Source organism: Neopsephotus bourkii, unplaced genomic scaffold (assembly GCF_033783945.1).
Source record: "Neopsephotus bourkii isolate Nb327-2 ecotype Australia unplaced genomic scaffold, CSIRO-AGI_Nbou_v1 NB_1655, whole genome shotgun sequence".
Taxonomy (NCBI): domain Eukaryota; kingdom Metazoa; phylum Chordata; class Aves; order Psittaciformes; family Psittacidae; genus Neopsephotus; species Neopsephotus bourkii.
The window spans coordinates 7,580,194-7,593,130 of NW_026902129.1; positions in this window are offsets into that span (position 1 = coordinate 7,580,194).

Sequence of the window (12,937 nt, forward strand, 5' to 3'; positions counted from 1 at the left end):
TTACCAATTACTCATACTGAGAAGCGTGTTCTTTTACAAGTCGTTTTGGCAACTTGGGGCTGTGTTTCTGGAAGGGGCTGCTATTTAAGCCGGTCCAAGCAAGGGCATGGAAGTGCTCCTTCCATCGCCTGCAGAGGGCAGGAATCGCTGCCAGCGTGCATCATTCCCATCTAGGGAGCACTGCAGGGCTAGAGGAACCATGGGGTTTGCTGCATTCCAGGCTATGGGAGTCCAGGAGGCAGCAGAGCGCTTGTTCCTGGGGTGGGAAGCTCATGAACCTTGTTGAATTCACATCCACATCTCGCTTGCTGTTCTCAGTTGATACGACGATTGTCAGAGGGAGCAAAAGAGCTCTCCTGAAGACAATGACTCTCCAGGCTACCTAATGTCTGCTTAATGAGTGTCTAAGCACTGCAGCATTATTGAATTTTAATTGCCTTCTTTCTGGTTTCGTGCTATCAAGTGAAGAAGGAGCAATCACTGCATGCAATGAGGGCAGATGATTAAAAAGTAATACCTAAGAGACACGCAGGCATTTGTGGGAAAGACAGCAAGAATAATGTAAGGAGGGAAAGCACCACTGCTCTGTGCCTCTTCAGATAAGAGGTACATCTTTATAGCAGTGAGAACCTGAAGTTGTTTTCAGCATGGTCTGACAAAAAAATAGAGTATTTTATAGCAGTGAGACAATTAAAGTTATACTGAATGAAATCCTGGTTAATGAGCAATGCATGGCAAATCCAATCCACGTCCCCAGGTCGGTGCAGATGGGCTGTTCAGAGTTGGTTCTTTAGCGTTCCATCCTTCCTGATGTATTCTTAGATTATCTAGTAAATGAATATGCATTAGTTTAAGTAGGACACAACAGAAAGGCCCAAATGAAAGGAGAGAAAATGAGCCCTAAACCCTTACAGCATTTGAACAATGTGGTTAGCTTTGGGTGTCAGCCCCACTGCTGCGCAGTCGCCAGCAGGGGACACTGGTCTGTAGTATCAATCAAAACACAGCTCATCAATGAGATAGGTCTTAAGAGCTTGAAGCCCCAGCTTCAAAGCAACAGGCATTCAGAGATCTAAGAAAAGCTCCAGCCACTGGAGACCTTGACTGGTGCTGCAGCCTGGTGGTCTGATCAGTTGAACTAAGTTAATATAGATTTATATAAATGAAAGATCAATTAAATGTAATTAAAATGCATATAGATTACTTGGAGTCCTGCAAGCAGCGCTTGCCCTCCCCTTTCAGTTTGTGTTGTGTGTTCATAAGTCGGCCAAATGTAAAATGCAGTCAAGTCTTCGAGAGCAGGCCACCCTCCCCAGGTGGGTGAGCTCCCTTTGGCTGTATTACCTGGCTGGGCTACAGGGCCTTGCATCAATGATTTCACCCACACACATTGGTTTTGGTGGTGTGATGCTCCTCCCCAGTGATGAGCATTGGTGGCAGTGGATGAATCTGTAATTCCTTCCTTCCTTTTTAATGCCAGAAAATGATCTAAAGTAGCACTTCTCAAACAAAGTCCCTATAAAGATAGATGTCAAAAAGTGTGGGTCTGGGGGAACACACAGCCAGTAGACAACCCCTTCATTTTGGTCTTTTCAGCTCAGAAGGATGTGCATTTGTGGTGAATTTTATCCTGAAACAACAGAAAACTCTGCCTGGGTGTTGATGTCTGTCACCGAACCCATTTGTTCCTACCTGTCTCTTTCGGTGTCACCAGGCATTAATCTGTTGCAGCTTCTCTTGCTTCTCCTCTGCTGGAGTTTCTGGTAACTCTTAATGAAGCATTTTGGACTCCAGGTTTTCCATTATAAAAGTTTAACCTTCCTTCCTGTCTGCCTGCCCCCTTTCTCCCTCTCCTCCTTCCTCTCTGTATTTGATTCCAAGAAGCTTTCTCAGGAGCAGTTACTGGGAGTCCACATCCCTGTAACACTGCAGAAAATTCTCCATCCGAGCTTCTGACAAGTGTTAAGTTTAGAGGGATGACTTCTAAGAAACTCTGGGTCAATTGTCAGCTTTTGATTTCTTTGCCAGCCGCCTCTTACCAGACACCAGAATTAGATTACAGTCGCTTTCCATCCTCTTGTATTCCTTTTGTGTTTTAAGAGCCAAACCTTTCCTTTACACTTCCCAAGCATTCCTTATGCCTAAAATTAGTCATGAACCTCTGAAATAATGACAAACACGAATTGTTCCTTGGGATGAAAGGGGAGCATCAAGCAACGCTTCACACTCGAGAGGAAATCACTGTTCTGGCTATGGAGACTGTACAAAGCAAACTGTCAGAGGCAGGGAAAGGAGCAGGTTTTTAGCTACCAAAAGAAGGAATAGATTTTCAGGATTCTTGTCAAGTAATGAAATAAGAAAAATGGGAAGTGTGATTTGGGCATTAATCTGAGAAAAGAAATCTGGGGTATTTTAGTGTTATCAGCACCCAACTCTAATTATTTGTCATCAAAACAGTTTTTATATAACTGCCTTTATGGTCAGAAGAGGCAGGAGAAATGCCATCCTGTTATTGTCATTGAAGAAAATACACCATTTTTCATCTTATTAATCAAAGTTTGGCAGCACAAAAATGGAAGTGACTAAAAGCCTGGTCAAATGGCTTTGGAGAAAGACACTTTCCTGCAGTTTTTATATCTTTTTTTTCCTAGGAAAGTAAAAAGCATTTGAGAATGTCTAAAGTGTGAGCAGCATCAGCTGATTGTGTGAAAATGAGCTTCAATCAACCAGGCTTTCATTTCTCAAAGAGAATGAGGCAGGCTTTCAATATATTCATTTACAATCAAAAAGACTAGACAGATTGGACTTCTTTTTGCAGCAACAGACTTGGGGATTTACAGAACCTGAGGATGTGTTGATTTAATGACAATTACCATGAATTATAATGAGCGGTGTTCTCACACCTATGAATGTTTCCATTTCTCAATTGTAGAGCAATGATTCCTTCAAAGCTGCCCAAGAGTAAGCAGGGTCTCAGTTGAGCACCCAGCTCAGATGGTGAGGTTTAGGTGAGCCTCATTGAGCTGGATGCAGTGGTCCTGTGCAGCCCTGCACTGTGGTCCAGGGGCAGCCCAGCAGTTCTCAAGCTTTTTTACTGAGGGTAAAACCTCAGTGCTGGTGTTCCTTGTGTAGAAGGATCCTGCTCGTCTGCTGTGTGGTGCCCGTCTTTTCCATCTGCTAACATCTGTCTGGAACTCCAACAAGGCAATGGAGACTCGTACAAATGAAGGCAGAGCTAATACTGATACGTGAATGGTTATTGCGGCCAGTTATCCCTATTCCTTGCACCTTTGTCATACTCTTCTTACAGGTGCAAGTTACTGTCACCAAAGACTGGAAGCAATTTACTGGTGTTGCTACCTACGCATGAGTTGCTGATTATGGACTAGGAGCAGGCAGAAGAAGCCAGGTACATTATGAATGTGGCTTGATTACTGAGCGAGCAGCTAGGCTGAGGGTTTCCAATTATGCTCTGTGTTGGCAGCACATTTGTGTATATCCTGGCTTCTGTTTTGGGGAGCAGTACAACAGCCCTGCTTGGTAGATGTCTGCTCCCAGTGTGAACCGGACTTGCTTAGATCAGCCTGCAGGGATGGAGTCCTGAAAGCAGCATGCTGTGTGCTCAAATCATGTGTGTTGTTGCCCCCCCATTTAGCCTCTAAAGACCCATAAAAACCCGCTAGCCTCAACACTCATTGTGGAGACAAGACAAAAACTCACTTTGTGGTCATGTGAGCTTTAGGCATTTATTCTCTTGCTCTTGAATTTGTGGGTTTCCACTTCTCTTTCTGTGCATAGGTACAGCAGAAGTTGCTGTCCAAGCATAGCAATGACTTCTCAGTCACCGCTGCTGGTCATGCCACCAGTCTGTCTGCTCTGTGCGTAGGAAGGATCTGGCTGAAAATGTGTAAGGAAACTTGCGGGAAAGTTCTGGGAATGGCATGCGGATGAGCAGAGCATAAAGAGGGGGTCTTTGGGGATGGAGTAAGATGTCTTCCTCTAAGGTGAACTTTTCACCCTGGATCTTGAGCTAGTTCTGACCAGTCCTGTGGGTGTTCTTTGAGTTTCTTTCACTGGTGTTACATTACAGGATGGTCATGTTTGATAAGCCTTTATCTTGTGCAGGCCACATATGCTTGGTGAAAGCAAAATTTCATTAACCCTTTATTACCTATTACAATCCAACCTTTTTCTTTTTCCGTTATATTTAGCTTGAGCCATAGGTATGAGTCTTACTTATTGTCTCCATCCTTTCCATAATCAGCCTAGCTTCTTCTAACAGGTCTTTTTTTGTTTATTGACTTCTTTCTTAATACCATGATTTTCTGAGCTGTACTAGATTTAGCCATTTTAGCATCTATTGGCATTGTGACTACTTGCATGCCTTGGACCACACTGGTGATTAACCGAATAAAGCAAGGAACAAACATCAGGCTGGTAACTGCACATAACAGGAAGAAACCCACTTTTGTCCACCAGGCCAATCCTAATAAATTGTCCCACCAGCTAGCTTTCATTATGGATTCCCACTTTTTGTACTGATACATGAGCTATTTTCCAGATTTCCTTGGCTATATCTAGTACAGCATCCCTGTTATCATCTGTTTTTAAGCAACAATCCGAAGTGTTAAATTTTCCACAAACGCCACCTTCTTTGGCAAGCAGATAATCTAAGGTTAATCTATCATGGTAAACTGCTGTCCTAGTTAGTAATTGCTGTTTTGTGATGAGTTCTAAAGCAGAAGTGGTCTTATTGGTAATGATTTCTACCACAGCTTGGAGTCTTATTATCTGATTTAATATGTATATTGGAGTTCTATATCCCCAGCATCCATCTTGTGCCCAGGTGGCTGGCCCGTAGGTGTTTCTCTGCTCCAGGGGCCATTCATCCTCTCCCATCTTTGAGATCCTTCAACTATTGATCGTTTGTTTCTTTTTACATTCTCATATATTGGTACCCCCAAATCATCACCTTTTTTGGCTGGTAGTAATGAAAACCCAGGTTGTATTATTCCCAGAGTACATCTTCCTTTCCATCTCTCAGGGAGTTGTGTATAAGCCCTTTTTCCACATATCCAAAATAGTCCATCTGGTGCTTTCTAACAATTTTTGTTTGAACATCCTGTATTTTCCCAGAATTTAGATATCTCGGGTACACCAAAATAGGGGTTAGTATCTGTTTTATTACATAAGAAAAGCTCAGTATCATTATCATAGTTACATCCAGTATCATTTAGTGCCCAGTAAGATTTTGGTTCTTCTGGAACCCACCAGGTTGAGGTTCCATTATAGACTTTATGCCTTTTACATGGGGTATCTCCTACTCCATTAGAAAATGTATTCCCCTTAGGCTGAATACGCTCTTGTCCGATGACTATAAAACTCAAAATCCACCCCTCTGGTCTATTTGCTCCTTCTATTTCAGTATGATTCCATTAGAGTAGTTCTATTGGACTTAAACTGCTGCCTTTCCATGGCCGTTCCTCAGTCATTAGAGCCCCTCCACACATCCAGCAGTTAGTTGCATTCAATTCTTTACTCAATCTTTCTCCCAGATCCACAAATAAATCTTGTCCAAACATCGGGTATCCTATATACTTTTTCCATGAGAATGATCAGGGGACTGGAGTACCTCCCATATGAAGATCAGCTGAGAAAGTTGGGGCTGTTCAGCCTGGAGAAGAGAAGGCTGCATGGAGACCTCAGAGCAGCCTTCCAGTATCTGAAGGGGGCCTATAGGGATGCTGGGGAGGGACTCTTCATTAGGGACTGTAGTGGTAGGACAAGGGGTAATGGGTTAAAACTTAAACAGGGGAACTTTAGATTGGATATGAGGAAATTCTTTCCTGTTAGGGTGGTGAGGCACTGGAATAGGTTGCCCAGGGAGGTTGTGAGTGCTCCATCCCTGGCAGTGTTTAAGGCTAGGTTGGACGAGGCCTTGGGTAATATGGTTTAGGGCGAGGTGTCCCTGCCCATGGCAGGGGGGTTGGAACTTGATGATCTTAAGGTTCTTTCCAACCCTAACTATTCTATGATCCTATGTACAGATTATAGGTAGGTATCTTTTCTATTTCCTGCTGTTGTAATCTTTAGGACACACTTTTAACTAGTTCCTCTTTTTATCATGTCTTTTACCCCTTCCTCCATCCAAAATGTTCCAGTGTCCTGCTTTAGTAAAACATACCCATTCTTCTCCTCGTGGACAGCCTATTCCCAATCTTATTCCCCGTTTTCCCACATTCTTAGCTACCCAAAACTGTTGTTTTCCCATGGTGCAGGTTTCTAGTTTTGTGTTTTTTAAAATTATAACAGACCTTATTGATGTGTATGTAATGAGGTAATTACCCCTTCTACCTCTCAGATATAGGAGTTGCCAGCACTTATTACAGGATGTTGTCTGTATTTCCAGAGGGAAATAGAATAAGAGGACTAACAGAAGTCTAGTTTGACTTATACTCCTGCCTCCCATGCCTCTAGGGTTGCTACCCACAGTAGGTATATGTGATCTTCAAGATGGTGAGTATAGAGGTCAATCTGGTCTTGTCCTCTATTATCCTTTTACTTGTTCAGGTGCTTTATAAGGTGGTGGTTTTGGTTTGTTTTGTTGTTAGTTTTGTTGTTGTTTTTTTTTGTTTGTTTGTTTTCAACTCTTGGGGCAAATATCTTCTGGCACTTTTTCACAATGTTTTCCCATCTCCTGGTATTTTCCAATGTTCAGGGATAAACCTTATTTTTCCACTCACAAGAGTAGTAATGTTAGCCTCAGATATGTCCCTCCAGTCACACTTACTGCGGAGTCCTGATCTGTTACTGGAGGAACAAAACCACCTTTGTTTACGCTGTAGACATTCACACAAAACCCAACTTGGATGGAATTTATCAAGGCACTCTAGACAAGGCATTACTCAGGGTTTCCTTGAGTCTAAGGCAAAGTTCTCTGCTTTAGGTAGTTCCCAATAAATAGAGATAGGTTTCCAAGTCTATTCTTGTGTATTCCTGCCTTTTTATTATAGTTTGCTATTGTTGGTTGTCCCTTCCTGAAATACAACCAATGTTTTCTTTTCTAGACCCTCAAATCTACCTAGTCCAAACCACCTGTGCAAAGACATATGTTCCCCTCCCTTGATGATTATTTAGTAGTTTTAAAAGCTACTTTCAGCAGGTCATCAGATGACTTTGTAGTCCATGTAACAGGTTCTTCTACTGGTCCTTTTAGTCAAGAAGCATGGGTCCATCCTTTTTCTTTCATTTGGATCGCGGTCTTGATGGTGAGTAGTACCTGAAATGGACCTTCCCAGTCATGGGTTAGTGAATGATCTTTCCAAGCTTTTATCAGTACCAAATCTTCTGTTTTAACCTTATGAATTTTAAAGTTTAAAGGGGTAGTCTGAGGTAGCAGTCCTTTTTCTTGTAATTCCGTAAGCATCTTGGCAAGGGTGTTCACATATTTACAGACATACTGATCTCCTTCCTCAGGGATTACCATATTCCTGTCCTGGTTGTGGTGGGGTAACCCAAACATCATTTCATAAGGAGAGATACCCATATGTTTTTGTGGTTTAGTTTGAATATGCATTAATGCAAATGGTAAACATTTAATCTAGGACATTTGGGTTTCAATAATGTTTGTTTTAGAGTTTGGTTCATTCTTTCCACTGTTCCCTAACTTTGGGGGTGCCAGGGAGTATGCAATTCCTATTCTACCCCTAAACTTTGGGACGATTGTTGGATAATTTTTGAAGTAAAATGGGTACCCCTATCACAATCAGTTTTCTCCATTATCCCATATCGGGGAAGTATATTTTCTAACAAGATTTTAGATCCTGTAGTTGCAGTTGCCCTTGCCACCAGGAATGCTCCTATCCAGTGTGTTAAATGGTCTACTAATATTAGAACACGTTTCCATTTTTGTACCTGTGGTAACTAAGTAAAATCTACCTGTATGCTTTGGAAGGGTTGGACAGCCAAATGCCACCCACCTGTTGGTGGACGCCTCATGTTTTTGTTCACCTTCTGACAAACTGGACATGCACCAAGTAATTGTTTTGCTATTGTATATATCCCTATATAGCTGTATTGTGTTTAAAAAGTGATCCCACAGAGACTGCACTACCCAAGAAGTCTTTGGATGAGTTTGTGATAGCACTTCTCAAGACAGAGCTTTATTTAATATTTGCCTACTCTCTGGTAATTTCCATTTTCCTTCCACATCCCTTTTTGCCCCAATTTTAATCTGCTCCTTTTCTTCAACTTATGTAAGCTTGGGATTTGCGAACTCGCACTTTCTCGGAGTCATAATTCACAATATTGCTACATGTGGATGCATGGCTGCTTTCCTGGCCATTTGGTCAGCTAGATTGTTCCGTCGGGTTTCTCTTGCAATCCCCTTTTGTTGGCCTTTTATATGTACTATTGCTATCTCCAAGGAAAGTCTTAATGCTTCCAGAATCTCCTTGATTGTTCATGGTCCAGTTCCTTTCCTTTTGTATTAATCAGACCTCTTTCCTCCCAGATTTTTCTGAAAGTATGTAGTACCCCGAATGCATACTTTGAGTCTGTGTATATAGTTCTTTCTTTGATTTATAGATACAACAATGCTTGTTTTAGGTCATACATGTCACAGGTTAGTGCAGAGCAGTTTGCAGGTAACCTTTGTTGTTTGATTACAACCGTCCTTTTACCATCCATCGTGGGATATCCTGACATTCTTTTCCCTTCAACATACCCTGAAGAGCCATCAGCAAAGCCTCATCAAGTAAATACTCTCGGACCTCAGTTTGGTAATTAATAAAACCAATGCAATCGTGTCCTAGTTCCCATGTCTCTTCCCATGTACCATATAAGAATTGGGATGGGTTTTTCAAGTTACTAGGGTGAGGGCCGTTTGATCCATTAAGATTGTCTGATATTTTAATATTGAATCTGTTAACCATGTCCCCACTTTTTGATTTGGTGCTCTTCTTACTGCATATGGGGTGTGTACTATCAAGGATCCTCCAAAAGTCAATTTCAGTCTTTCCATGACCAAAATTGTGTGCCTGCTACTGCCTGTATGTAGGTGGGCCAACCTCTGCTCGCAGGGTCTAGTGTTGTAGATAAATAAGCCTCAGGCTTCTTTTCTCCACCCCATGACTGAGCCAAGACCCCATGTGCTACTTGTTAACAAATCCAACTGCTCCCCAAATCCCAGGCATGGGGACTTCCCTTAAGGGATAAAGCTTAGTCTGTCTGCTTTACTCCCCCTCCTGTTTTCCTAGAAAGGCAGTTACATGCCTGCCCTCTTTTTGCCACTGAGGGGTCCTCAGAGGGGCTGTCGGTGTTGCTAGCATCCTCTGGTCATTATTTCTGTCCTGTGAGTCATGCTTATTCTGATCCCCTAATGGGTCTGGCGGATCCATACTTACATGGTTATAGGGAGCAAGTAAGTTATCCAGTGGGTCCTATTTATTTCTTTCTTCCTCCTTATTTTGTTTCTTTTGCTCTAAGTATTCTTATATCTTATGGCCAGATTTCACCTTTCCAGCATGCTGCATAACCGCTGTCTTCCTGACTAAAAGGTTCCTTAGCATTAATAAAAAGGGCTAATGCCTGGAAAATATAGGCCTCATAAGACTCGTACTGGGGCCAATAAAGTGAATTGGGCCTTATAGGACCTTTAGTCCGTTCAAACATACAATATTGTACCATTGTATTTTTATCCTTCCCTTTAGTACAAGGGACATAAACCCAATTTGACAATGTCCACCCTAATGGACTGTCGGGGGGGATGTCTGAAGGTATTTCTGTGCTCTGTTTTGTTGCTTAGCTGGGCTTACCTGCCCTTTGTCCCACTATTTTCGGGGGGGGGTCACTTGCTTTGTCTCTTCACCGGCCCACTCCCTCCTCGGCTACGGGAACCACGCTTAGAAAGACTCTGAACTCACTTTGTAGGACAATCCTACGTCTGACACACACTCCTTCCACCTCCCCTATTCCAGCCACTCAAGTGATACCTAGAGTCCGTCTTCTCACCCGGGTCTTGTGCCCAAGTATTATTGCCTGCCATGGTGTTTTCCTGGGAGCTCCTTCCCCTTCTTTGGTCCATGAGTCCCCTGCTGGGGTTGCTGCCGTCAACCCTCGCTGGTGCCTGAAGGAGCTGAAGAGACCCCCAAGCCCTGCAAAAGAGAGCCCCCAATTGTGAGAAACGTGCTCACTTCAGGAAAACATTATTAGGGACAAAGTCAATGGATCGAAGAATACAGTGCTGGGCACATGACCATAGCCAGAGGCGCAGTTATAGCCGTACACAAGCTTTTTATCCATTCCATATTGCATCAGGCGAATACATATCCATAGTTATCTGGAGAACAGGGAGGAATTATGACAATTGCTTCTCGAAAGGATTTCTGCAAGTCTGTGCTGGTCTCCTCCTTCTGGCACATGCTCTCTGCCTCATGGTAGTCATCTCGGTGTTACATTACAGGATGGTCATGTTTGATAAGCCTTTATTTTGTGTAGGCCACATATGCTTGGTGAAAGCAAAATGTAGTTAATCCTTTATTACCTCTCAGAAGTTTAATATCAGCCATAAAACATAATAGAGCAGACTGCCTGGTTTCTTTCCCAGGACAATAAGAAATACAGAAGCAGGAGTGATTGTTTTCATGTTACGAAAGCAAGTGCCTTTCATTGCGGTGGCACCATGGGGTATTTAAACTCAATTCAGCACAAAGAGCTCGATCTGGTAGCAGGCTGACTGTAGGCTGTTTGAATTCCTCCATTGTTTAAAGGTTCAGCAGTGTGAATGTGAAGCTTGTGCTCTTCACCAAATGGTTGTAAATGAAATGTCAGGTCCTTCATGAAGGGAACTTGTGGAAAAGGCACCACGGATAAATAGTGCACTCTGAGATGTTACTCTTGTTAAATGGGTTTTGTGTTATGAGTTTAGCCAGACGCTTGATTACCAGCAGTGTTCCTATTTGTCAGCAGAGTGGTCTTCAAAAGGTGTAGAGGTGAAAAGAACAAGTTATGGCAGGTGACAGGACAGGTGAAAGTCAAAGGTGCTGACTGATGAATACAAGTGTGACTGCTCTCTTAGTAGCAAGAGAAGGCATGAACTGGATGTGTTAATGAAGGATGTCTGATGTACATTATGGGTGGTTAGGGCAAGGGATGCAGATGATCACTGTGTGTGGGTGTACATCATAGCTCATCACAAGCATGGTTTGACGTGGACCCACAGTGAGTGTGTCCTTCTATAGGAGCCTGGGGGTAGTTCTGTTCAGTACGAGGTGAGTTTATTTCCTTGATGGGAGGCTTTGTTCAGCACTTGAAATTACGTATCTGTAATGGGCTACTGGTAATTAGGCACTGCCATGGTATGCTTCATCCCTGGTGGTGTCGAAGGCCAGTTTGGACACAGCCTTGGCTGACATGGTTTAGTGTGAGGTGTCCCTGCCCATAGCAGTGGGGTTGGAACTGGATGATGTTTAGGTCCTTTCCAACCCTAACTATTACATGATTCTATGACTTGGTGTTGACTGAGGTGGCAGAGTAGTCTTGATGCTATTTTGTAATCTGTAGGTTTAGCATGCTGATCTGCAGTGCAGCAGGGAGGGTTATTCCCATGTCTGGTTTGGGGAGGGGCGGAAATTGCCATTGGCATGGGGAATAGGCATTTTGGTGGCCATGAAGGTTTTTTGCGTGTCTATTGAGAAATGAACTGAATAAGCGGAGTTTTTGAAGGTATAAGTAGAAGATGCTGAAGAGGGACTCTTCATCAGGGACTGTGGTGGCGTGAGAAGGGGTGATGGGTTCAAACAGAAACAGGGGAAGTTCAGGTTAAATATAAGTAAGAAATTGTTCCCTGGTGTGGTGCTGGCAGAGGGTGCCCAGAGAAGTGGTAAATGCCCCACCCTGGCAGTGTTCAAGGCCAGATTGGACAGGGCCTTGGCGAAGGTGGTCTAGTGTACGGTGTCCCTGCCCATGACTGGGGGTTGGAACTGGATGAGTTTAAGGTGTTTTCCAATTCAAAGCGTTAAGTAATTATATGGTCTTACAATTGGAGTGTATAAACATGGAGCTGCGAGACTGTGACTGTCCTTTGTGCACTGCACACTATCTTGTCAGTCTTAATTTGAAAATATCTGAAGCAAAGAGAGAGGGGCAGAAAAGGTCTGTTGTGCTCAGGCACATTTACTGAGGCACCTTGGTGAGGCAGGATATTTTAAGTAGTATGAAAGGTTAAAAGACAACTTGATGAAGCCTCCTGTTGAGGAAAATAGCAAGTGCCAAAAGCTCTCTTTGTATCTTGAGAAAAAGCACGTTTCAAAGAGTAGAGTTGGCACATTTAACAACAAGGCCTGGGAAAGAGGTTGATTCTCAGCCTGTGGTGGGCTGGAATTCAAACCCAAGAAGATAGGCTCTACTGCTGCACTGGTATGGGTACAAATGGTGCCACCTACAAGGTTCAAGTCCCTTGGCTCATTGTAGAGCTGAATAGGCCAAGAAAACAAACACCTATATAGGGTAGAGTGTGTAGCATATTTGCAGCATGTAGTAGCCTTTCTGGCTTATGTTTAGCTGTGTCGGTTTGGTTTTGTGGAGCTGTACAGGAAAGAAATGGTTATTGTCATCACTGGGGTCTTTTCTGGTGAACTCTTAAGGAACATGACAGTGGGAGTGTCAACCATGTGTGCTTTTGTTTTCCTAACAGAAGACACAGGCTGCTGGTTTCTTTCTGTATTGTGCTATGGTGTCTTTTAGGTAATCATGGAAAAGCAAAGGTTCGGAGTTGCTGTTGTGTCTGTTTGACTGCAATAGTAGAAATTGGTCTTGTATGGGTTCTGTGTGTTTGCCAAAAAAGGAAAAGAACATCTCTGAATGACAGTGAAACAGAAAATGAGATGCTGCAGTGATGGAGTTGGAAACAGGTTGATGTTGCTTCTGCCTGTTTAGC